The following is a 26,817-nucleotide window of genomic DNA, read 5'->3' on the forward strand; positions in this document are numbered from 1 at the left end:
GTGAGTTGGGTTGGACGGTGAACTATGCCGGCCATTGATTGGTCATCTTTGATCCACGATTCTTTTTGTCCATGGCGTTAAGTGGCTCGATTCTGATCATTATCCTATGTATTGGGGCACTGCGTCGAGGTTAGTTGTCGAACAATACTGGCGAAAATAAGTCCTGCTTTTTCGTTTCTTTTTAAATACACTGTAATTGGGGTAATCGGTTATTTTTATCTTATCAAGTTAAGATATATCTAGCTGGGTTTTAATAACAATTCGGTTTTCTCTTAGTCCGATATATTAGTTTTGTGTTTTGATAAATACATCAAATGTCGTCAACAGAATACAGTTTTATAGTAAATAGTGTTTTGGGACATGTAAATATTTATATTGTTTTTCGCTTCAATAAATAAAAAAGCACGTCGCTAAACAGTTTTAAATAGTTTCACACTTACTTGATGGTTAATATTAAGTTGGCAACCAATAACATATTAGTGTTTTATTTACCAATTTATTTTATTAACTAATGTAATGTTAACAAAGTAAGTTACTGAATTTATTTATTTATAAGAATTAATATTTAGATTTTATAGACCTATTTATTTGTTTTATGCACACATAATATTCAATATTAATATACCTAATTTTAATACATAATTTTTACTTGACTCTTAATTATTTTAATAACTATGTTGTGCAACACCATATTAGTGTTTTATTTACCAACTCATTTTCTTACTTAATACTAATGTTAAGAAAGTCAGTTTCTGAATTAATTTATTTATAATAGTTTATAGATTAGAACTATTTTTTTCATACACTTATAATATTTGGTCTTATTATAAATGTACTGTTTGTTCTACAAGAAGCAAATTAAAATTTATTTTTACTAGTTGTATAAATGATACCATTTAAATTGTCTTAATACTATAGCGTATAAATAAATATAAATTTAATAAATATTATTAATTAATAAAAATTTCATTTTAAATATACATATGGTATAAATTAATATAATATATACATCTCATTTTAATATATAATTTTTACTTAACTTAATTATTTTAATAACTTTATTGTGTAATAACATATTGGTGTTTTATTAGCCACTTTTTTTAAATTAATACTAATGTTAACAAAGTCAGTTTCTAAATTAATTTATTTATAACAATTTATAGATTAGAACTATTTTTTTATGCGCTCATAATATTTAGTCTTATTATAAATGTAATGTCTGTTCAACAAGAAGCAAAATAAAACTTATTTTTAGTAGTTCTATAAATCATACAATTTAAATTGTCTTAATACTATGGCGTATAAATAAATATAAATTTAATAAATACTATTAATTAATAATAATTTCATTTTAAATATACTTATGATATAAATTGATATAATAAATAAATCTCATTTTAATACATAATTTTTACTTAACTTAATTATTTTAATAACTTTATTGTGTAATAACATATTGGTGTGTTATTAGCAACCTTTTTTTAATTAATACTAATGTTAACAAAGTCAGTTTGTGAATTAATTTAGTTATAACAGTTTATAGATATAATTTTTTTATGCGCTCATAATACTTAGTCTTATGATAAATGTACTGTTTGTTCAACAAGAAGCAAAATAGAGTTTATTTTTACTTATTCTACAAATGATATATTTTAAATTGGATTTGGAATTGACTGTGGCGTGAAAATAAATATAAATTATTAATTAATAATAATTTTATATATAATATAATATAAATTATAATTTTATATATATATATATATATATATATATATATATATATATATATATATATATGTATATATATATATATACATATATGTATATATATATCTATATATATATATATATATATCTATATACTTATAATATTATATATATATATATATATATATATATATATATATATATATATATATATATATATATAATATAAAGATACTGTTTTTCTCCAAGAAATAAAATAAAATGTATATTACTTCATTTTATAAACTATACAATATAAATTATTTTAATTTTAAATATTTTTTTATAACAATTTCGTTACAATACATATATAAATTGTTATAATAAATATATCTCATTTTTATATATAATTAATTATTACTTGATTATCAATTATTTTAATACCTATTTTGATAAATCGGCATTATTTTTCTTTACTATTATTGTTAATATTAAGTATTGTAATTTAACAAATATAACTTCTTTTAATTAATACACTGTTAGTCGTTATTTCTTTATACTACAATTTCTTTATACTATAATAGGTATCGATTTAAGAGATCCCATCGGTTTTTTACTTAATTTTTGTAGTAATGATGTTAATACTTCACAACACAGGAAATATTACTGAACATAGTTTATATTTATAATATATTTAAATATTCTCATTTTTATTATTTCAATTATATTGTACTAATATTACGTTGATTTATTTAGAACAATTTGTATCTAGAATGTATAGATTATATTTATTATTTGATGTATACATACTATTTGTATTCAGTATAGATGTACCAACTATTTTACAAAATTAATATTTTATGACTATATAAATATTTTACTCTGATTTTTTAGAGTCCTCTTTTTACCACTTACATCCGGTCTTACCTAGCCTGGTTACTGACTCGATTGAGATTGATTTCCTAAGATTTTAATCTTGCCGTATAGATAGTTACAAATATACATTTACAATAATACCCAAGTAGTAGGAACACCGTCTTGTCAATTTGACTATTGCGAATACCAAGCCGGTTTGTATAATTAATATTAATTTAAATTTTATAAATAATATATTTTATATAACTATTTAGAATTATGGTAGTTTAAGTTTACAATTTATATTTATTATATTTGGAATAATTTTATCTACAGCTTTTACATTTTAGCTACTTAAGCTTTTTATACACATGTATATTATATTTAATTATTATATAGTATGTTATCAATGAACTATCAATCAATTATATATTGATTATATAATATACAAACTAAAATTATAATTAATTTGACTTTTATAAATCGAAATAAAATATTTGAAACTAATAATATATTTACTTATATTTAATATATTATAATAAGTTTGGTGTATAAAAACTAATTTACATATTGAATAATAAATTAAAAACAATTAATCATATATAACATATAATTATTAATAATGGGGGTTAAATGAATATTATTTTTAAAATAAATCAATTTATTTCATCTACGTAATTATTTTCTTATTATGTAAATTATTAGATTACTACGGATTATTTCTCATCACATTTTAGAATTTTATTTAACTGGCATTACATGACTCAGACCAAACAGGTAATTAACACCATTTAAATGTGATTTTAAATGAAATAAGGCTACTGAATAGTTTTGAGGTTTTTCTGTATTCTGTATTTACGATATTTATTTAATTATTGATTAATGCTAAACCTACTTAATATTCCATTACAATCCATACATATTTATATTGAAATAATTATGCTAAAAATAATTTCATAAAATGTTATAAAACCGTAAGATTATTATTATTAAGTATTAAGGTTATATTAATTATTATGAAATTATTAACTGTTAATTAAAAAAACTCCATTAGAATAGGTTTTAAAATAATGTTTTAGTAGTCGTTAAACCAAAACTTGCCAGCCTATTTGTGGACAGGTGGATAGCCTTTTTAGATCACCTGATCAAATGCCTTTGAATATTAATCGTTGAAGCTAAAAGTGAATTGTACAGCGACGCTATTAATACCAGTTCTAAATTAATAGATATCATAAGACACTGTTATTATTGCTGGTAACCATTTCAAATATATACAATATATCACATGAACGCCATTTTTATTTATAGCTAGATTATGGGTAGAAAAATATAAAAATTATTGAAAATAAGCAGTTAAAGGCAATGAGAAAGCATCATCCCATATGTTTAGATAAGTTTATTATATACCTTTACTACTTTCTTCTAGTTTTCCTAAATTAGCAAGTAATTTTTATCTACCAGCTTAGTAGCTGAGATAGTCAAGCGGAGAGTCCCCTTACTGCTGCATTAGTTGTGGGTTCGATTCCCTCCAGTGTAGGTGTGTCTTTATATTTGTGATTATTATTATTTAGTCAATTCATTTGTAGTTTTGGAGAGCAAATAAAAAATCAATATCAAACTATTTGGTTAAATTATTTGTTTAAATGAGTTTATTATATTATTATTGTTATTGATTAATCTATATAATTTTAGAATATGTTTTGGGGTACAGGTGCGGTTAGATAAAGACAACTATAATGTCATTTGTAGTTTGCATTAATATTTTCCAATATAAGTATAAGTAAAATATAAGTAATATAGAAGTAATATGAAAAAAATTCTAGGACGTCAGGAAATTACGATACAGCATAAAGGCACCTTTTCATAGATTCATCAAAAAGAAGCTTTAAAGCAGTTTTGCTTCACAACGGCGATTTTTGTACTTCCATTCTTACACGTCATTCAAAATTGATCGTTCGCTAATTAAAATGTGAAATCAATGGTTGGAAGGTGTGCTGTGTTTTTAAAATTCTATAAATGTTGCTCGAACAACTGTTGCTTGTGTTAGTGCAAATGCAGAAACTGAGCAAATCACTAGACCAAAAAGATTGTTTGCCGTTGTGTTGGCTTCCGAAACAACTTAAAATTGGTGAAAAGAACGTCTTCCAAGAAATGGTTCCTCTACATAAAGTTATAAATTAAGAAATAATTTGTAAAATCTCTTCCGAAAGATTGAGATTGCTTCAAATACATAGTTTTAAATTTCCAGACCTTTCAGAAGTAAAGGTGAATGAAGGCGTTTTCGTCGGACCAAACATTAAACAGTTGACCAACAATTATTCAAGCCCACGACGGGTCCTACTTTTAAGCTGGTCATATGGACATTCATAATTTTTAGGAATCAATGAGGATCTTAAATATAAATAAATCGCTAAAAGAATGCTAAGAGCATTTCAAGCTTTAGGTTGCCTAACGAGTCTAAAAGCACATTTTCTTCAATCCCACTTCGACTACTTTCCTGAAAATTTTGGAGATAAGATAATAAGCAAGGTGGACGATTTTACCAGGACGTTAAATTGTTTACTGATCTTTAGTTGTTTCCTCTTTCATCACCCAGTCTTGGTAATTTCAGCATTGAATCATAAACCAAAATAAATTTTATTCAATTACTGTCACTTTTAGAAACACTAATCAAGTTAATAACCTAGCTGTTTATTTCCGATCTATCGCCCAAGATTCTACCATTTGTCAATTCCTTCTTCAATGTGTCTGATCAAGTTCACACAAACCGAAGGTGTTATTTTCGACAATACCTCTTTCCATAAATCCAGACAGTTCTGGCTTGAATATCCTCCTCGACCTGAATATCTATTTTAATAATTCCTTGCAATACCCCATTTCATCTCAATTAGATTAAAAATGAAGTGGTAGGGAGGAAGACGTAATATTTTGTGGACATAGCATTCAGTAATCTGATCTACTTAGTATATTATTTTTCAATAAATATACAAATATTAATAATGTTGTTCTAATTCTAATTAAAAGTTTTTCATTTTATTTTCAATTTACTAATAACTGGAAGTATATTTTTCATTTATTCATGGTTAGTCATATTCTATAGAAAGAGAGACATACGGGCTGACCAGCTAAGAGTGGAAAAATATTCAATCTTATAGCGACAAAAGGCCATATATCTCGGTTTCCATTTTAACTGTAGAGGTATGTAATTTACACCAACAAATCAATAAAATGTATTATCACAAAAGGCTAATGAGTCGCCTCCGTCCTTTACTCTCTCTTTTACAGAAAATGCAATTTGTTTCTACCAATCAAAGTTTTGCTCTATAAGCCGCTAAACATCTGGTCCAGGTACATTAGCTAAGAACAGATGGACAAACTTTAAGTAGTGCAATAGAAAGTTCTCCGATTCATCGACATATCGATAATACATGGGGAAACCGGCACTCCAACGGTTAAGGAATATATCAGATCCTTTGGAGAAAATTAATTGCAGAGGGAGCACAATCCCAAAAATCCTACCACAAATTCTTTCTAGAGGCGTTGCTGTCCAGCAGCTAACCCCTCCGCATACCTTAAAAGTTGTGAATCCATTCGCTGCTGGGGTCCTCGTAATCCCAAAATTAACTTTACGGGCACCGAAAATCATAACACTAGTTCTACATTAGCAAGGAAATTACCAGCTGGTCACCTATGCAATCAAAAAAAAATGTGTTTATCTATCCAACAATAGCTAAAATTATAAATATGACAGCTTCAGACTGACAGCTTATTTCTTTGGAAAACCTTGTTGAGCCCACTGCCTTCAGGAATAATAATTTTAAAATAATGTTTACTGTATTTTATTCACTTTTTATATACTTTTTATAGCAATAAAATTTTTTTCATTTTTATAACCATCATCTATAAAAGAATGTATAGCATTTGTACAATTTGTGTGTAACCTGAAACAGGTAATTTTTGTTCAGAAGTCAAAGGAGCAACACGGAAATCGCATCCGATTTTTAAATGTTTACCTGCTCCAATAGTACACTTCTTTTCACAGTTCACGGTTTGAAATAAGTGGCGGTTTGGGCCCTTAGTTAACTTGGGAAAAACCCATAATTTTGTTGTATGGAGGGTGTATAATGTTCTTGATTAACCTCTGTAGAAGACGCAAGAAGCGATAACAATTTGTTGCGATGGTGGGGACGATTTGTTAAATTTTTTGTTGACCTTCCGCTTATTTGGAAAAAATATTGTATAAAAATTATATAATAAACGTTATATCTTAAATTATTGGTGAAAATATTTTGGAATTAATTTTTATTATTAATATAAATAGGTTTCCCATTTAAATTACTATAAAATTGATCCAAAATTCTTGTCCAAATTTTCAGTAACGTTTTGGTAGAATCAATTCAATTTTGAAAAGTTTTTCATCGAGTCGTCGACTCAGCTATCGATTTAGATGTGTAGAAATGGACCTATGATTCCTCGGTTATTAAGAAATTATTTTTATTTTACCTGAGTCGTTTCTGGTTGTTTCTGGCCCGGTATGAAAAAATCAGCCTCTTCCATACGTCAATCCTTTTGTATGGTTCCGACACTTGGACACTGTTACAGTCTGATATCTATAATCTTGAGGTCTTTCAAATTCTTTGTTTAAGGCAAATTCTTAATGTTTCGCTCCAAGTTGGAACAAAGCCGGCTTAGTGGCGCAGTGGTAAAGGCGATGGCATGGTCCTCCTACTGTTGCGATAGCCGCGGGTTCGAATCCTGCTGGGGCATGGTCGTAAATTTATGTTTGTGATTATTTAAAATTTGTGAATGTTCTAGGCAAGAGTGTAAAATCCGACAAGGAAAATAATCACAGTCACGCCAATAACCAGGCTGGGTAAGACCGGATGTCTTCTCGGATGATTTCTAAAGTTGGTCACTCACCAGTGGGTAGGCTTAATGCTGAGGACCGTGGTTCGGAGCCCACGTTAAACTTTAGGCCCAGTCCAGATAAATCCATAGTTGGTAAAAGGAGACTTTAAAATATATTAAAAAAAAGTTTGAATAGAAATGAAGTTATTAGCACAGCTGACGAGTAAATTCAGATACGCAGATTACATTGGTTTGGACATCGAAATGTCTGCCGAATTCTTGTTGATTGTCTGTCGAATGAAAAGTTAAATAATTACTCACATGCTTCTGACGAGAAATCGATTTTTTGGATGGAAGATACAGTGATTAAATCCGAAAAAAATGTGGACTAAGTTTAAACGGACCAATCAAAAGCGACCTGACAAATAGAAGAGCAACATTTTCCGATGCCTGAACAACTACGCACGTCAACACTGACGAGATTTAGTAAAGAAGGTACAAAATCTTGCGGCCCAACAGCACCATCTTGGTGGAGTAGTAGACACTTGAAACAATTGATGATGCATTATCCACTTTGAATATACGAGGGTGGTTTAAATATGATGGAGGCAAACGCTGTAGATGGCGCCTATATATGTTTTGAAGGTCGTGGCTTGAGCATGTGATAGCTGGGTCCCTTACGAACAGTGTGGCATAGTTTTTGTCGGGAGCGCATGTTTCCGGCGCGTGTTACGATCATGAGTGAACGTCAAGTGCCGACCGCCGTAGCGCAATGTATTGTCATTGGTTTCTTAGTGTGGGAAGGCGTTAAAAAGACGAAAATTTTTCTGCGTTTGCGAAATCAGTTCGGTAGTGGGTGCCTGTGTAAGATTGCCGTGATTCAATGCGCCAAAGAATTCAAAGAATAAGCCGCATGATCGTCGTCCGCGAACCAGCATCACACCAGCCAATATTCGCCGTGTAGGATAAGTCATTTTGGAGGACCATAGAATGAATGTTCGAGACATTTCGGCTGGACTCGGCATCAGTATTGGTAGTGTAGAGTCTATCATCTACGAACACCTTCAATATTGCAAACTAACGGCGCGATGGGGTCCTAAACTGTTGAACTTCAAACAAAAATTTACGCAGTTGAAACTTTGTCATCGCTTGCTGACGCGTTAGGGGTACGGTTTTTAACGCGAATCTTATACACTCCCGAAAGCAAGATGTCGTCTAAAGATAACGAGGTCCGCGGGTAAGGTTCTGCGTATAGTGTTCTGGGACCGGGGCGTGCTGTACGTCGATTTCCTGCGCACACAACGTACCATTAATGCTGCATACTATTCTAGCCTTCTGAAAATACACGTGAAACCCGCTTATCGTTCGAAACGGAGGAACAGTCCTACAGATCGGATTTATGACTCTGCGACTACCACTTGTTTGGATCACTGAAAGAAGCTCTCAGAGTTCAAAGATTCAACACCGACAACGCGGTAGAGGGGTTCGTGTGCACATGGCTGTTCGAGTTAGCCAAAGAATTCTTCGATACCAGCATCAAAAAGCTTCCGGAAAGATGGACAAAATGCGTAACTAGTGAGGGAAAATATCTAGAAAAATTGTAAATTTTTGTAAAGTTTTTCAATAATAAATAAACGTGTCAGATTATTTGTCTCGATCATATTTGAACCACCCTCTTAACTTAGGCATGCTCAATTTTTGGTTTTTTTAATGTTTTCGAAAAAACTCCAGATTAACATACTTTGTGGTGATAATATAGGATTTAAACAGTATTTTTCCTTATTAAAAACAATTTTTAATTTTTACACTAAATTCTTGTTTACCTATTGTTTCATATAATAATCAAATAAGAAAAGTTACTCCAATCAATGTTAAGCTAATAATTTTAGTATCCAAAAGTCAACCATTCTAGTGTTTTTTAATAGTACAAATATAAATCTGGTCTTATTAAAATAATATAATTTTTGTATTTGTCAACTCTGATATTTAATAGGTTTTATTTATGTTAGATTAAAATAGTGGGTAAAATTATTTAGATTATTTCAATTTTTAGAAAACATCGTTTGTAGGTAGTATTATTTGGAAGAAAAACATCCATGGCTTTTGCATATTAAGATGTATTATATCGTCAAAGTTGATGAATCGGAACTCAATCGTTCAAACCGAAGCAAACTATTATGTGATCAGTTAACTTTTGTGCTTGTTTCAAATATCCAAAGACAAATTACCAATTTTAGAAGCAGGAGGGTTTCCATAAAACGTTCCATAATTGTGTCTGTTGTGATATACTACAGGTGACTCCATCTGTCTTAAGGTCGTCAAAATTAATCGACTTTTTGGGCTGGTCTTTTTTGTAACAATAAGTCGTTCAATTTTTCAATTGACGTAGGTAGGCATCTGTAGTAATATTTTAATTTGGCTTTAGCAACTTGTAATAACCAATATTGTAAACACCGTATTGATCTCATGATATTCACAAATTTGCACTTTTGTCTATGTCTACCTACCAGTCACAATACGCCACCGAAATTGCATTTTCAGTCAATTTGTATCTTACCTATTTCCCCTCCTTTTGGACCTTTTCTACTACATTAAACATGTGAAAACAAAAATCTTTACTTTTGAAGGTATCATTATAAATTTTTAAAGGGATTTGATTGGCTTTGGTCGCATAATTCTTTAAATGGAATAACGTAAATTATGATTGAGGAGCGTTCATGATTCCTTGATTCCATGAGGGATTCATACATCAAAAAACTCGGTAGTGTTAATGAAAATTGCTATTTTTGTGTGGAGAAATATCAAAACTAATGAGTTTTACACTTACTCAATTTTGCATTTTCATCAATAGGTATTGCTGTGCAAGATATATGCAAGAACCTAAGCTGTCTTATTTAAATCATCAAATCATTAAAGTATTCTATATATATAATTTTTATTTAATTCATGAAAAGTAGTTTTCTCTTAAAAATGTTTTAGAGAAAATTATGTCATATAATAATTATTCATATAATATTATTCTGTACACTTCTACGTACCTTAAATAATTCACTATACTAAAACATTTTTACATTTTATAATGAATGGGTAAATTATTTTGAAATCTGTTAAATTAGTGTTTTGAAGATATGACCAGAATAGCATGAAGGGCAATGTCAAAACTTGTTTTACTTGGCAACTAGTCTTCAAACGTTTCACATTAGAGTAGGTCACATTTATCGAGTCACAAGTTTCCGGGTAATATCAACGATAAGTGAATATATTTTTGGAATATTATTTATAAACTAGCTAATTGATATATTATTTTATATAAACAAATGTTTGTTTATTATTGCAAGGTAATTTTAACAGGTAAAGTATATACACGTATGTTAAATTTAGAAGGTGGTGGATTTAGATTTAGGTAGGTTGATTAACTCATTAGTAATATATTTAATTGTATTTTGAAATCAATGACCGTGGGTTGTCCATCGTTTTAGCAATCAGAATTTGCCTGAAATGGACATACAACTTCACCTCGGCTTCGCATGATTGAGATTTATTATTACTTATCTCATTTTATTTTACACTTGGTCAGTAGTCACACTTGGTCAGTCATTGGTTCCATATTTAGTAGAAAGACCATTCCACTGATCTCAACACTACACTGCCAAACACGTAACAAACACAAACACGTATAGTATAGCCTCGGCAAAATGTTTCTTTTCATGTAGAACAATACCATTCGAAGCCGTCTGCGACATGATGGCAGCTTTTGATGAGTTTCAGAGGAATTGACATCTTCTAGTACACGTGATTGATGTAAATTGGGAGAAAATAAATGAATGTTCAAGAAACCTATTTTGAAGAATATTAAATATCATATAACGTAATTTAAAAAAATGTCGTTACTTATATAGGTATATAGGTTCTAATGATATACTTTGACACCTTCTTAGACTTTAAGCATAGATCTATTGACTCCAGATGTCGTGAACTCACGATTACATGTTATGGGATGCTAATCTGGCAAATGGTAAAGTTGATCAACCAATGAATGATTTTTAGTTAGTTTCAGGCGTGAGTGAGGTTATTATTGTACGCGAGTTTTTATATTGTTGCCTGTAAACAATGTGCATCAATCAAGCACAGGGTAGGATTCGAACCAGAGACGTTCTTAGCTATCTAGCTGCATTTCCGCATTACTTATAATAGGACAATATAAAAGTTTTTGTTGTAATATAACATCTTTTATTACATAGAGTTAATACAATCGTAAGTGTATATTGATATATTACTATTTGATATAATCATTTGATACTTTTTTGCATTTGGATCAATAACATCACGTTAGACAAAAAACTGATTCAAATTTAAGAGTATATGGTTAGTCGGAAGGTACCTCAAATTTGGCTTGAGATCAAAATTTTTGGTTAATTAAGTAATTATAAATTATGTTTGGACTTATGATGTGCAAATACGGGCTTGTACTAAATCATCCAACTGACTAGTAATCCATCCCTCTCAAAAACAGTTCTTCAATAACGAGGATAAATTCACAAGGAAAGTGAGGGCTTTATTCGTCAATGTAATCAACAGCCACACAATCATTCCAGTGCCGCTCTAACGTTTCAGTACCATTTTGTAGAACGATTTATCTTTTGTCTTAAGATAGACCTCAGTTTCAACGATAACCTCTTCATTCGAGTGAAATTTCTCACTGGGGAGCATTTTTTTGAGGTCTGTAAACTGCCAGTAGTCGTTGGGAGCCAAATCTGGTGAATATGGTGGTCATGAGAGCAATTGGAAGGTTCAATTCATGTAGTTTTGCCATTGTTTTAATTGACTTTGACACGGTGCATTGTCTTGATGAAACAAATTTTTTTTCTTTGCCATATACGTTTGTTTGCAATTTCGGCAAAAAACGATCCAATAACGGTATATAATATTCACTGTTGATGGGATTTCCCTTCTTAAGATAGTCACCATCCCAAAATGCCGAGGCCATAACCTTTCTAGTCGATTGTTGTGCTTTCGGACGCTATGGATGAAGTTCATCAATTGCTGTTCACTCAGATGACGATCGTTTTGATTTCGAAGTGAAGTGATGGATCCATGTTGCTTCGTTACATATCGACGCAAAAATTCCGGTTTGTTACGTTTAAACCTGACCAAACACTGCTTTGAATTATCGACACGTTCTTGTGTTTGGCCAACAATGAGCAAATGCGGCACCCACTTTGATGCCAAATGCTGATATAATATAAAACCAACAAGTTTTTTTGGTATATTTACGAAGTTAGTTAACTGACGCAACTTCACTTTCGTGTTACTACCTCATTTGGACGTCCACAGCGTCCTGCTTCATGGATTGCTCTCCAACGACCACGTTTGAAGTCAACAAACCAACGTTTTATTGTTGTTTCTAATGGAGCAGAGTCCTTGTAACACTTTTCAATGCCAACGGTATTTTTTCCCATTAAGAATTTAAGACACGAAATAGTTTTTGATCCATTGTTTTGAAAATGACAGATGTAATGTCACTTTTAGCTCACAAACTTATGAGTAGAATATCATGAAATTTTGACAGCTTTTTGTTGAAGGCTAGTACTAATTAAAAAAGCGGTGAATGTAATGAAACTGTCGTAATCTATATGTTAGGCCCGAAACTTTTCAGTCCATGTGTAATATTAGACTAACTTAAGCTTAAGTTACTAACAACACCTATACAAGTTTGTATCCTTTGGTCCTATTTAATTTTCTGATTTCCTGCGCGTTGTCCATTTGCTGTACAATACAAAAGGTATAAATATATTTAGTTTAATATCAAATCCGAACAAATAGGTTTGAAATATCTGAGAAATTAATGATTTTATTAGGGCTTAGTGGCACGTAAAATCCTCTGTTATATACCCGATTGAATTTGGATTATTTATGTTTCCATTTACATTGCCATTTCTATCGGCTGATGACTATTAATAAGTATAGCTGACTATTACGATTTTTTAATTTTAACAGAATGGAATAGAATATTAATCATTAATAGATTAAGTGAATTTTATAAATTTTGTTTTCATTACTGTACGTTTGTCGTCTGATGCATTCTTTGTTGTGTGTTGGTCTTTGGGAATTACTGTGAATTCATTTAAAATTCCAAATTTAAAGGATTATTGCGAAAAATCATGAATACTGTTTTCCAAAATATTATGTATTATTAACCATATTACATTTTTCTCTTTTTCTACCAGTATTTGAATTACAACATTAAAATTATGTCAACATGTTCAAATAATGCATTTTAACGCACATAAAAGTGTATCACCCGCTAGATAATTTGATATCAAAAAATGTGTTAATGTAGCAATATCACTTGTGACTTGAGGATTTTATAATATGACTATATGTCTGGCGAATACATTGTGTGCGCCAGAACTTCTTAATCAAGTTGAAACAATATATCTATATTACTATTGAAGCTATCACTTCAGCTATTGAAGCGTGTAGCTGAGCGTTGTTACTGCAAGAATATTACTTTGCGTGTGTTATTCGCTATTGCTAGTCTTTCCTATAACAATACGGCATTCAATTTGTTTAATGCACGTCGGTAGATAACTGAACTAATAGTTTCATTCGATTATAGTCTAAATTTAGCAGCTCTTTATAAACTACATCTTTCTGATCCAACCATATGTACTACAATAGTCACTTTGGTATCGATGGGGATGGTTCTCCTGGAGTAAACCATGACCTTCTGTATTTAAGGTTGTTATAGTATATCTATTTTTCATCGCCAATTCGTGTGTTAGCTATCTTCCCTCTATTGGATCTTCTCCATTACATGTAAACGTTAAAAATTCTTTGAGAGTCTCGGTTGGGTTTTCGTCCATCTAGTTTTACAATTCATTGTCGTCAAACTTTTTTGTCCTCCAAACCAAAAGGGTTCAAAAATGTTGTGGCCATCAAAATTCATAGTTGGACAAAAAGCAGATCAGATGAGACTTAAAATCAAAGAAACGTACTGATTAGAAAAATACTCCCAATTTAAACTAAAATTATATAGATTGCTTTATAAGTCTGTTATAAAGCCTACAGGGACTTATGGGGTTGCGATAAAGCTTTAAATGAACTAATAATCCAACGAATTATCCTATTAACTATTAATTTTTATAGCTAAGTAACCAACGAACAATGACTAAACTTAAGATGTAATTTTACAAAATATTTTGGACATTGGGATATGATAAAGCAAGATCGGTATAACCTTCCAAAAGTGTTTGACAGGCTTGGGCAGGATTGATATACGTTGAAAATGCAATTTAATTAAATGATTAGCTTATAAAAGTGTTTGATACTTTTCATTTACATTTTTACTAATAAATATCGTTTATTAAAATAAATGCAAATACCTAATATTAAAATGCAATGATATAATATTCTTTCTGTAAATATGATATCAAATATAATTGTAGATTACATGATGTCACTTTGGCAAATAAGACAGAGAATATTTGAAAATATTCAGCAAACATATACAGGGGTAATAAGTTTTCGGTTATAAACTAGAAATTTTCGGAACTGTATTGTATAATAGTTATTAGGAATTTATGGTTTATAGAAAAAATTACTTTATTTTCAGTATAATTTTTTTCAACACCAGTATATATATTTCAGAGAAACTGCATTCAATTTTAGCGGTTCCAGGTGTTTTCCAAAATATCTGTAAACTAACCCTCTATGGCAGCTCTTTGATTTTTTAAATCATTTATAACAATATTTATTATATTGTTACTAGCCGTTACCGACTAATCTACAATTTATCTTTACAGTAGCCTAAATCTAGGCATACATCTAAGAGGCCTCATCGGTTCTAACTTAGCCTCTGGTCTAATAATCTCTATGTATTAACACTGCTACTTTTTCTATTAAATTCACATCATTACACACTACACTACTAGCATCAAATGGTTTGTTCTTTTGAGTCAGTATCTCGTTCTGGCATCACCCAAGTGTTGCAATACTACGACATGAAATGGCATTTCACCTCATGCCTCCTTGCGATTCATTATTTATTCATTTATTTATACATTCATATAATATTTATCTTTTATCCATATTTGTCTCCTAAAAAATATATTTCAAAAACAATAAATAAATTCTTTACCTAAATTTAAAGTATAAAACTGCATCTTTCTTTGATTATTGCAGTATTCGATCACTTTGCGGATAGCTCATTTTTAATTTGCCTTGTATGGTTTTCAATTATCTACTCTTTCTACTTTGTTTTATGGCCCACGTGGCAACTAACAACTTGCCTATACATAAGGAATTAAAGTTCAATAAAGCTATATTATAATAGTTAATGTCCTTTGCCAAATTCATTTTAACTCCTTATGTACAAATTAAGGTATTTATTATCTACAGTATTCGGTTAGTGCTTTGTTAAGAAATGTATTTACTAAAGTAAATATTATAAATAAATTTGAATCAGAATTTAAAACCACTAAACTTTATGGAAAAGTTTTAAAACCTTTAGAATTCTATGATATGCTTTGCTTCCAGAACTATGTCAATTAATAACAGTCCTTAAGCAAGAATAATTTTTATTTTTCTCTTTTCCTTCACCAGACATCAAATTAAATCAAAAGGTTTTGAAAATCTAAATATCTTGTAAACAAAGAAGACACACGATTCTTGTATTCTCGAATTTTGTTAATCTATCTTTGGATGAAATTTTTGAATATGTAAGATTCTCTTTCACAGCTGCATATACGTTTCGATAAAGTGGACACATTCTACTTGTTCTTTCTACAAATAATGTAAAATATAACTTTACTATATCGTACTATACTTAATCGATTTTTATCCAAACTTAATAATGTTTTAACATACTCACTTTCCGTTTTAATATCCTTTCAAAGGTAAAATATAGGGGTTTATATTCGGATTCAAAATTGCCTATAGGCATTTTGTGGTACACCGCTGGCAGATTTTGACGTTAAAAATTAAGCATCCGTGGTTGATTTTCGTATAACAGAAATGACGAATAATCTACAGTGTCGGTCAGTCCAATGAAAATCCTCTTTGCTTGATTTGGGCGTATTTCGTTTTAATGGAATTTATTGGGTATTATTAGGAATTTATAGGTAGCGCATATTACACAAAAATTTTAGGCCTAAAAACTCTTCCTCCATATAAGCTTTATTCATGCCAAGTTTCACGTCTCTATTTTCCTCAAAAAGGGAGGCCGAAATTTTCCCTAAGCCGATTAGTATAACAGGTCAATTCAAAAATGTCCCTGGTCTGACACATAAATGGCGCTAGAATACAATTTATATGTTTTTTAATTAACCCTAAGCCTCAAAATATGCGTGTATAAATTTGACAGCTGTCGGATCATTAGTTTGTGAATTATAGCATTTTGAGTGAAGCAACTTTTGTTATTGTGAAAAAAATGGATAAAAAGGAATTTCCCGTGTTGATAAAATATTGCTTTTTGAGGGGAAAAAATACAGTTGAAGCAAAAACTTGGCTTGATGCCGAGTTTCTAGACACTGCTCAGGATAATCAACCATCAAGGATTGGTATGCTAAGTTTACACGAGGTGAAATGAGCACCGAAGACGTGAACGCAGTGGACTCCCAAAAATGAGGTTATCGAGGAAAACATTTAAAAAATCGACAAAATGATTTTGAATTACTGTAAATTGAATCTGAATGATATAGCAGACACTCTAAAGATATCAACTGAACGTGTACATCATATCATTCACGAATATTTGGGTATGAGAAAGCTCTGTGCAAATTGGGTGCCACGTGAGCTCACTTTTGATCAAAAACAACGAGGAGTTGATTATTTGGAGCAGTGTTTGAAGATGACCAAGTGTAATAAACCCGAGTTTTTGGCGGCTATATGTGACAATGAATAAAACATGGCTCCATCTTATCACTCCGAAGTCCAATCGACAGTCATCCGAGTGGACTGCACACGATGAACAGGCTCCAAAGCTCCAGTCGGCTGGCAAGATTATGGCGTCTGTATTTTGGGATGCATATGGAATAATTTTCATTGACTACTTTGAAAAAGGAAGGACCATCAACAGCGACTATTACATAGCGTTATTGGACCGTTTAAAGGACGAAATCGCCAAAATCGGCCGCATTTGATGAAAAAGAAAGTGCTGCTTCACCAAGACAATGCACCGTGTCACAAGTCAGTAAAAACGATGGCAAAAATCCATGAATTGGGCTTTGAATTGCTTCCTCATTCACCGTATTCTCCAGATCTGGCCGCAGCGACTATTTCCTGTTTGCATATCTCAAAAGAATGATCGCTGGGAACAAATTTTCGTCGAATAAAGAGGTGATCGACGAAACTGAGGCCTATTTTGAAGCAAAGGACAAATCGTACTACAAAAATGGTCGAAAAGTTGGAGGGTCTCTATAATTAGTGTATCACCCTAGAAGCGTTTTATGTTGAATAAAAAAAAACTAATTTTGCCAAAAAAATGTGTTTTACTATGGTAGGCCGGCGACTTTTCAATTGACCTGTTATAGAGATACTGAAAATTATTGTGTTACTTCTAGTTATTATGCGTTGAAACGTACTGACAGTCACTCGTATTTATTATGTAACATCGAGTTTATGTAGGAAGCATATATAAAATAGAATTTACAATAATATCTCAGATTTTTTTTGCATAAAATCATTAAATGATTCACGGAGTATCCTTGAGTTTAGCGAACTAGTATCGCAATGATTTCATATTATCTAATTTTGTTAGCTTGGGTTAGGTTATTTTTTACTAGATCTGTGTGATTTAATAATATTCTATTTGCTTAACGTACGTAGCTTGAAATAAGGTTGATATTTATTTATTCTAGTCCCATGCTATTTTGATGATCTGAATGCGGCGAATTTGTTAAAGGCCTTATCGGTTTCGGTATCGTAGTCTTTGAAGCATTTGCTCTAGATGTTGTCGAATTGTTTGAATAAATTGTCAAATATTATATAACGAATGATCTTGTCTCATACGTAATTAAGTTTCAAGTCACCTTTATTTCACACCTTTACATTTTAAGGACTCTTATTTATATCTTGATTTTGTTTTTAGAGTTTTTGCGATGTGCGTTGAGTGTTATCACACATTGGCTCATGTGATAATAGTCGGCGTTACTGATAATCTCATAATTATTTTGGACCGAGTGTGTAAGTACGATTTGGTGTTAGATTTGGCGTAGATGACAACGTTTGAGCGTATATAGCATAACATATTACAATTTTTATTTATACACAATTTTCATTCACGAATATTAGGCGGTTGCATGTATTTTGATCAGGGAAATCAAATTTGTTAAACGCTATATAGTGGTTTAGCCGGAGTTATTGGAAAAAATATACTTGAATACTACTATTAGTATTTAATAGAGTTGGGTACTATAGACTGAAGATAGTTGAAAGAGTTTATAGTCGCAAAACAGTCGAACTAATTGATAGCCAAAAAAGTAATCGACTGAAAATATTAATTACTGTTTCAGTGCACTCCTAGAATATTTTTTTCAGACAGAGACGTACGAATTCCTTCTATGGGAGAGAAAAGGACCGATATATTTACTTGGATCTCGGTGTGGTAGAGATCAGTTCATTTTAAAGAACCCCTAATATGTTTCATTATGTTTTAATATTTGGAAAGTAGCAATGACATAATAGAATTAGTTTATTTCTATATTATTTGAATGTGTGTTTACAAATATTTTTTGTTTTTTTTTCATCCGTGTTACAAGTGAGATAAAGATGTACGTATGAGTATGTGTGTATTTGGTATTAACTTTTGGAAAGAAAACGAAAGCTATAATTGCTGGATTCTATTATGTTTCAAAGATCATTTTAATTTTGAATATTTTAAGAGGTTAAGAGTTATCGTATTTTCTCAATAAATCTTTATCAAGTATTTAATTATCGCATATTTAAAGAAAATTATAATTTTATTTATTGTCAAATATTTTTGTAGAATATTTTTAAAATTAAAGAATATTTACCATTCGAAAGGCTGGAGAAACATCGAGAAACTTGTAAAATTCAATATAAATCAGACCTTTGGCAACTATTTCAGGATAAGATAACTAAATAAGTCAAAAGAATTTTACTATGATCATTCAAAGTATTTTTCTTGTTACCCGATTAAATTAATAAAAATATAGAAAATTAGACTTCCCAAAGACTGCTATGTTAATATACCTTATTTTTTTGCAATAATATAATAAATAAAACATAAAATCATATATTTATATATAAGCGTAAATTCAGCACATCACTTTGAAGATTAAAACTAGGATGGCAAAGTCAGAACATTTAAAACTACTCAGTATAAAACTATTAACGACTATTTCAATCCATTGAAATAGTCATGTAGTCGCGAGAAATAGTTGAATGAACTAGTCACGAATGAAAGTAGTCGTATAAAAGTAGTGGCCACAAAGGGTTGTGAAGAATACCCTGTTGCAGCTCGAACGTCCTGCAACACCAAGCGTACTCCTCAGACATACTGATTTCAAGCTACAGTTTCTCCAGATCGATGTAGCAGAGCCCGTTTTTCACATGGTAACGAAATGCTGATCGGAAATGGATTAATGATTGGATCGCCGCCAAACCATCGTTCTTTTGATTCGGTATCGCTATGTTGTAAGAAATATAGGAACAAATTGTACAAAATAATGGAAAATATTTTAATTAATATATGTCGTATCAATTGTTTTCAAAGTTTTCTTAATAGACCCTTATATAAAGTGAAAAAAAAAAAGAGAATACATACAATGATCTAATATAAATGATGTTCTGTATAGTTTAGGTGAACTTGTGTTATATATTTTAAGTTTAATGTGAAAAAATTTGAATATTATAAGTTTATTCAAAATACATGACTTTTATAGGGATTTGATTGCATTTAGCTGTAGACGAAACATATTTCTTCATGTTATAGGATAACTGGCGCTATAAAGATTGTAATAAAAATTACAATAGAAACTGAACATTACTGGAATGTTACGATATAATCTGCATAATCAACTAAAGGTCGTCTTATTTTATCATTATTTGTTTTTATTTGTTATCTTAAGTAGTGTATTAAAATAGTACGAAAAATAAATGTTACACAGTCCATTAAAAACAAGTCAGATAAGTGTGTTTTGGCATATATAATTTCTTCTGTTCTTTTATCAATTTTATAATTTATTAAATTGCATTACACATACAACATGGGGGAAAAGTCCCGCTACCATTGACGCAATTTCCGCTGAGTGGCAATAATTTAACGATTATTTTCAATAAATATTGTCACTATTTCTGCCCATTCTTGTGGCGTATATTTATCCATAATAAAATTTGTATCTCTACACAACACAATGGTTAAAGCGAAACTGAGCTAAACATCACATAACCAAGATGGCGCGCAATGAAACTGGTAGCGGAACTTTTTCTCTACTCTATATAAATACCCTACAAATATATTTTAATATTTACTCCAACTTTATGAAACTTGTTCTGATGGCTTAATTTTTGAAGTCCTTGAGCTGAGATCTGGCAGACTCTTGAAATACTCTTCCAGCACTATTACCTATTCTTATATATGATGGAGACACATTAGTTTGGTTTCATTTAAGAAAAGCTTATAATTAGTAATTAGTAAAAGTAGTAAAAGTAAGTTAGTAAAAGCTAGTGATTAGGGGCAACGTCAAGTTAATACGGCGGGTGTGGTAAAATATTCACTTAAGTGTTTCCAAATTATTGCCAAGACTGACGACTTTGCGATATGCGAGCGAGCTTTATCTTGCAGATAGACATTAGAAAGATACCTTTGTTGTTTGTTCATATTCCATCTATTTTATTATTTCTTTTAGTGTATAACATGATCTATCCCAGTGATATTACTGAAAATTACAATCTAAACTGAATATTTATTAGAATTCCTCAATACTTTGTTGTTAACTTATGCTAAATAGTGTTCAGATTGCTCTTATTAGCACAACCCTATAGCATATTTAAAATAACAGTGAACTCACATCGTCAAGATGTTTAATGTATTGCCTGCCGCAATTTGTAAATTCGTTTTAGAATCAGACAAAATTTTCCATCTTATTTTATTCTAGTTAAAAAGAGATACAATCCTGATAAATCCGATCTGATAAATTCGAACATGTAACCGAACCAGCCTGGAAAAGTAGTCCGGTTGTCAAACGTCTGCAAAATTCTTCCAAATATTAGTTATAATAACTGCAGGTTATAAACCGGCAAACGATGCTTTACCGCATGAATGTCATATCGCTGTTTATTGTTACTCTGATTGAAAATGCCGAAGCCAGACAGAACAGATTGCATCTCTAATCAGTTAATTTGAACAGGAACCAGATAATAGAGGCCCCCCATTGCCAATTCGTTAGAGAGGTAAGTATTTTTGTAATGTAATATAATAGTAATTAAATATTAAGTTGCTGTGGTCTTTAAAAATATTTTTAGCGTGTTGCAGGTGCTCTAAATATTAGTGTGGAACACGGTCATTGATATATCTCAAAAACTGAAAAATATAATGTTGGATTCTCCGAAAAGAAATTGTCCTAATACGAAAAGGGTGACGAATCAAGATCAGTTTGTTATATTGTTATCTTTATCAGAAATCAAATATATGAAATATATAAAGATAGTAGTAATAGAGTAGTTTTTTTCAATATAAACATAATTTAGCACAATTATTTCAGAGGAAACTGTTAGTATCGAAGTCGCTAGATTCTGAATAGTATTCATAGAAAGTGTAGAGATATGCAGCTTTTTGAGAGATGTAGAATATTCTTTCATACACTCTTGGGTAATATAGAATTTAAATGTTGTAAAGATAATCCACGAAGGGGTCTAATGGAACTTTCGGACATTACTTTTGAAAGAATACGATTTTTAAAAGCATATAATGAAATCAAGGAAGACAGGGGAACCAATATACCAATGGGCACTCATGGCAAGATGATAATAAAATAGTGTTAAGACAATAAAAGTTGATGGAAGAAGGTAAACGTTGGAATAGAAATTGATTAGATTTTATTAGTAATAATATTTATTAATAATTCATTTCGTATATATAGTTTTTTATGCTGGAAACAGAAATAATTAATAACACCTTTGGTTTGGATGATCTAAATCAGTCACATTGAAGATAAAATTCACGAATGATGGAACCTAAGGAACTAAGAACAAATACAGTGATATCAAAATGGCCTAAAATACCGAAGGTGGATTAGGCCTTCAGGGGATACTACTACATAAAAAATTATCTAAAACTCAGAGTTAATGCGGCAACATTGCGATGTTTCGACGTCACGAACGGACTATATATCTGTAGACCATATGTCCATATAAGCTTAAAGATTTGCTTATACGGCAGTGCTTTGTAAATGTTGACAGGGCAGAATTTCTTCCAAATTTTCCAAAATGCATTCTTCTAAATGTAATATCCAGCCCTTTCTTCTATTTTTTTGAAGCAAATAAGCCTTCCAAGTCTGTTAACGTTTGCGATTTCATTGTTTTTTTCTCGTGGTATATCCTCGAAAATATAGCTATTGTACTTTCGCTTTAATTTTTTTCAATTCTGACTAGGTAATTTTCTTGCTTAATCCCGAGGAATCCAAAATATAAAGTTTCAATAATTCTGCACTTTGTCTCGCAGAACACTTTTCTTTCTTCATTATACCTTCTCGATATATCCATAATTATATAAATTTGGCCTATAGTTTAGTGTTTATCTCTAAACCCAAACTGATATGCTGGTGGAATATTTGGAAATTACTGGCAATACGGAGGGGCCTATAATGGAGACACTATTTGGCGGTCTTCTGGGTTACCATTTCCGCTATTTTCCACATTTTAGTTGAAAAGAAGTATTAATTGATTCATGTAAGTTTTAAAGTCGCTTTACTTGGAAGCTGCTTTAAACTTTTTCTTGTGATTGACTCAAATACAGGACACTTCTGAGACTTAATGTTTTCTCTGTAATTTTTTTGTAAAATTCTACCAGAGGCATTTTTATAATACTTTTTGCACATGTATCGTTAACATGCAAACCAAATAAATTTATTATACTCTATACCAATCACCTGTAATTAAATCATTAGGTTAAGCAGCTTAGCACAAAACATGACAATTTCCAGCCTTTCTTGGTGGAAATATTTCCTTAGCATTTATTCTGAGGTCGATGACAATGATTAATTAGGCATAGTACCAAATCGCCTTGATTCTAAATCAACCACATAGATTTGGGTCGAAATTCTTAATAATTCTACAAGTGGCTCTTCATTTTTAACTTTATGGAGTAATGCTTTCAATTTCAATTCTCTTTTTTCAATTCTTTTTCCCAACTGATCGCGAAGCTTTAAGAGACTTTGAACACGCTGTTAAAATTACAATATTTAAAACTGTAAGACTTTTTTTTAGTACAAAATTTTATTTAGTACAAGATTATTATATACATTATTTATTATATACAAGATTTTATTTAGTACAAAAACTGGCATATTTAATATGATGCATATTAACATAAATAACTTATGAATAATTGCTCAGATGTATTTAATATTTTGCCAACAAGTTCTATTGTTAAATAGTTTGTTAATGTCGAATATGATTGATCCTTAATCCTTTGACAATAACGAGAACAAAAAAATACATTGAATATCTTACTTAACTACACTATAGAGTGACAGTTTTGAGAATTATAAACGTTAGAAATAAATTACATATTGAATATACATAAGTTCTCGCAAATTAAATATTATGAGTAAGGTTTTGCAATCTAAAGTTCGTCGAATTTATGACGTTAAATATGAACAATAGAGATTTACATTAAAATCAAATTGTTTCGTTTTGACCCATTTTAGAGAAAAAAGATATATAAGAAAAGAAGTCCAATGCGCATACATTAATATTAATGTTATTATGAATTTAAATCTAGATGCTTACGTTGGTTTAATGAATGGCTTTTGATTCTTATAATCTAATTGTATAAATTATTCTAGACTGTATAAGTTTAAGCTGATATTTACAAGAGTAAGTGTTGCAGGAGCAAAGAAACGTTTATCGTTGGTATCAAGGTTTCCAGATGGCATAACACCTTGAATCCCTGTTATGAACAATATATGATGTATAAAAATGAGGTGTTTAATTCACGATCTTGAATATTTTATATATGAAAATGTTTATATATCATAATAATTTCAGTTATGATTTAAAATTCAATCCATATATAATTTTATGTTTGATGATCGAAAGAATCAATAATCATTAGATATTAATTAATGGGTTTATTGATTGTTTTAAAAAATAACGCAATAATTTCTTGTTTAAATTTATAGTCTATAAACAATTATTCTCGATAGATATTAATTAGGTTAAATATTAATTGATTTTATTTGTTTATTCTTAGACGTAAACAATACGCTGTTTATTCAGATAAAGATGTGTTAGTAAAAACGGATATTATTTTCAATGAACTAGTATTTGTCAGTATTGGATGATGCTGAATCAACTACAGAATAACAATCAGAGTCGTACTTGTACATCTTCGATGCAATTTAAATTAGACGGAGAATGCTAGTAGGTGGATTTAGTAAAGAAAACAGATAGCCCTGTTAAATATAATGCACATTTCTCCATATATCAGAATACATACTAGGTGATTGCATGTAATCTGATCGCATAATAGGCATTTTTGATGTTTTAATATATATTATACATAACACTGTGTGTGTGTTACTTGCTATTAATGTTCTTATGTTATACGTAATACACTATAGCTTTTTCCATAATAGTCAAATTAAAACTTTATGGCAACTTTATGGTAAACAAATACCAAAACAATCCAATTTAAGAGTTATTTTTAAGTTATATAATAGGGCTCTGACTATTCGGCCATTTGTAACTAGTATGGTAAAATGGTAAACGAGTGAGTCAGGTTGGTCTGTTTTCTGATAGATCCTTATTTGATATAGATTGGATTTTATTTTATAGAAGTAGCTGTCTTGTAACAAATATCAAGATAACCTTCTGGGGCGTGGTCATAAATTCATGTTTGTGATTATCCTTAGGCAAGAGTGAAAAATCCGAAAAGGAAAATGATCCTAGTCACGCAAGTAACCAGGCTGGATAAGACCGGAGTCTTCTGGAATGATTTCTAAGTTAGTCACTTGCCAGTCGGCAGGTTATATGCCGAGGACCGTGGTTCGGATCCCACGTTAAAAAGTAAGTCCAGTTCATATAAACCCTAGTTGGTAAGAAGGAGACTTTAAAATATACAAAAAAATATTAAAATATTTTTCTCAATATTAATTACGCTTTTTTATAATGTTTTTTTTTGTTTTTTAGTAAATATTCTCATTTGCCAAATATAATCATTTTAAATGAAAATTAGTTTGTTGTTTATTTTCATTGGTTACTTTGGAATATGGAAATTCGAACCTATAAATTAGTTTCATTAAAAAAGAAAAACTAACGAAAGTAGATCTGTACATGCACAGTTCCCATAGAATCAGAACGCTCAAGCACTAATAGTGTTAAATAATATTATCATTTAATATAACAACGCTAAGTATCTGGGACTGAATTTTGATGCAATAGTTCGCAAGGAATGTGTAAAAATGAAACGGAAAGAACTAGACCAAAATAAAATCACAATTATCAGTATATGATAAATAGTTATTATACAAACAAATAATGAAACCTATAAGGACATACAGATTTCAATTATGGAAATGTTACACGAAAAGTAATATAAATATAATTCAAGTTTTTCAGAACAAAATCCTGAGAAGTATTGTAGATGTACCCAAATACTACAGGATTGATTACTTATACCAAGACCTTCAGATACCGACTGTGACTCAGGAAATCAAGATAGTTGCAAGGAGACATGAGGACAAACTCCATTCTCATGTCAATATCGAAGTAATACAACTCTTAGATAACATTAGAACAGGACACATAATCAAACCTTGATCTTGTGTAGTGTAGTGAGGTGCATTAAATAGAACTGCTATCAAACATCAAAATTTATATATGTTCACCCTGTATACTGATGGTGATATGCATTTTATGTTTTGGATGGTATTTTACTTCGAAATATAGCAAGGAAAAAAAGCAGAACAGAACCAAATGTCCAGAGCAATGCGATAAAGTTCTTTGGCGCCAAACCGAATTAAACCCGCACTTTTATAGTTGCAAAAATAAACAACGAAAGTCAACAGTCAAAGTTTACATATCGTACATTCTTAGACGATCTTGAGATTTAAGTGGGTCAACATTTTATGTCAAAATAAATTAATTATCTTTAATTGACTGCTATTATTATTTAACAGTTTCAGTTGCGTTTTAATTCCTATCGAGAGAGCCACAAACACATACGTACTGGATCAACGTTGG

The 26,817-nt window shown here is 30.5% G+C and overlaps 1 long non-coding RNA gene across 1 annotated transcript; it reads left to right on the forward strand.

Annotated features, from left to right (window-relative positions):
• Positions 1 to 117: 117 nt before the first annotated feature.
• Positions 118 to 22,027, forward strand: LOC143191040 (uncharacterized). Its single transcript, XR_013004384.1, has 4 exons — positions 118 to 527; positions 2,581 to 2,756; positions 21,510 to 21,804; positions 21,877 to 22,027. It is a non-coding gene; the product is annotated as an uncharacterized LOC143191040 (long non-coding RNA).
• Positions 22,028 to 26,817: the final 4,790 nt, after the last annotated feature.

The sequence above is a fragment of the Rhynchophorus ferrugineus genome, unplaced genomic scaffold, assembly GCF_030347505.1.
Source record: "Rhynchophorus ferrugineus isolate W39M unplaced genomic scaffold, kcgeb_rfMv2 rfM2, whole genome shotgun sequence".
Lineage (NCBI taxonomy): Eukaryota > Metazoa > Arthropoda > Insecta > Coleoptera > Curculionidae > Rhynchophorus > Rhynchophorus ferrugineus.